Here is a 2,057-nt window from a genome sequence, read left to right on the forward strand (position 1 = left end):
CTCGCGAGCGAGGGCTGGTGAGTGATGCTGCAGCTCCATCCTCCAGGGATGGCGGAGGGGACAGGGGTGCCCTGTGCAGCCAGGGCTGGTGAGTGATGCTGCAGCTCCATCCTCCAGGGATGGCGGAGGGGACAGGGGTGCCCTGTGCAGCCAGGGCTGGTGAGTGATGCTGCAGCTCCATCCTCCAGGGATGGCGGAGGGGACAGGGGTGCCCCTGCCTGCCCAGCGTGGGTCAGGGTGCCAGGAGAGCACTGATGGGGGCACAGCCTGGCATGGGGGCGCCCCACCCTCTGCTGCCTGCTCTGCCAAGGCCACCTGTCCCCTAGAGACCTGCTGGGACCCAGGCCCCCCCATGCCATCCCATCCCATGCCATCCCATCCCTCGTGCCCCTCTGCCAGGGTTGTGCCCGTCCCAGTGCTGAGCATACCCCAGGGCTGCCAGGCTGGGGACACTGGGGACATGCAGGCACTGCCACACGGCAGCAGCAGCAGCAGCAAAACAGCCGTCAATAGCACTTAAAGGGAGATGAGTCGGCATCGATTGGCTCTCAGCTCACAGGGGTGTTTAAAGACAGCACTTATGGAAAGGAGGAGAATGGAGACTTACACTAATTGCCTGCCCTGCACAGAGTCATGGCTCTGCCTCTGTCAGCCTGGTGCAAAGCAAGCAGTTGTCCAAAATGCTCTGAAATGGCACAGTCTATTGTTGGGAAAAAAACACTCTTCACTTAAGAAAGAACAAATGTAGCATTCAAAACACAATTTCCTGTCGCCCTTTGGTTTTTTCAGCCTAAAGTGCTGAATGCCAGAATGCCACAGGCTCACGTTGGGTGGGCGTTTAGGGAAAAATACAGGAAAATTTTTATCCACTTACTGAAAATTGTGAAATTGTCATTTCACTTTGTGAAAAGTACACAGAAATGCCCAGGGAGCTGTTACAGGGCACGGGCAGGTCTTGCCTCCTGTCACAGCCTGGTTTCTCAGCTGAGGGTGAGATGGAGTTGGTGCTGCTCTTTTACTGGTGCCAGCAACAGGAGAATGAGGAGAGCTCAGTGGCCTGGTGGAGTGGCAGTGCTTTGCCCTCTCCTGACACCAGGCATTGCGTTGTGCAAGGATGCGCAGCTCCTGTCTGCACAAAGGTGCAGCTTCTGCCCAGGCCCCTGCACAGCTCACACCAGGAGTGTCTCACCCGGGTGTCACTGAGCTGCTCTGAGCACCACCGCAGTGCCAGGGGTGGCACAGGAATGTCCCTCACCTGAGGCAGCACCTGCAGCATCCCCTGGCTGGCCACAGGGCTTAGAGAAGTCAATCCAAGCAGGTGGGAAAAGCAGGAGGATGGAGGGTGCTCAGACTCTTTGTTCTTTCCCTGCCCCAGCACTTGGGCTCCAGGGCTGTGAGCCGACATCCTTGTCAGTGCAGGGGCCGTGCCAGGCTGAGAACAGGTTCATCAGCCCAGGCTAAACCCAGAAATCAGTGCCCTGCTGTGCATTCCCTGTGGAGCAGATCCCACCCGAGGGACTCCCTGCCCACGGCAATTGCCACACAGACAGTGAGAGAGAGAGCTCATCTCTCTGTTCCAGCCAGGGAAAGCCCAGGACAGGACTGCACAGGTGTGGTTTCACTGCACAGGTGTGCTGTGGCTGCACAGGTGTGCTGTGACTGGGCAGGTGTGACTGCACAGGTGTGCTGTGACTGCACAGGTGTGACTGCACAGGTGTGACCGCACAGGTGTGACCGCACAGGTGTGCTGTGACTGGGCAGGTGTGACTGCACAGGTGTGCTGTGACTGCACAGGTGTGCTGTGACTGCACAGGTGTGACTGCACAGGTGTGACTGCACAGGTGTGACCGCACAGCTGTGCTGTGACCCTGGCTCAGCAGCAGCTGCAGTTTGGATCCCCAGCCACAGTCCCTGTCAGTCAGCAGAGATATCTCAGGGATGAGCCAAAAAAGGGCACACTGCAAGGAGCTGGGCTTTCCCAGAGGGAAACCAGAGCTGCTGCTGCTGCAGGATACCTGAAGCTGAGCACCCCCCAAGCCCCCCCAGCCAGCCCCCTG

Source organism: Geospiza fortis, unplaced genomic scaffold (genome assembly GCF_000277835.1).
Source record: "Geospiza fortis unplaced genomic scaffold, GeoFor_1.0 scaffold193, whole genome shotgun sequence".
Taxonomy (NCBI): domain Eukaryota; kingdom Metazoa; phylum Chordata; class Aves; order Passeriformes; family Thraupidae; genus Geospiza; species Geospiza fortis.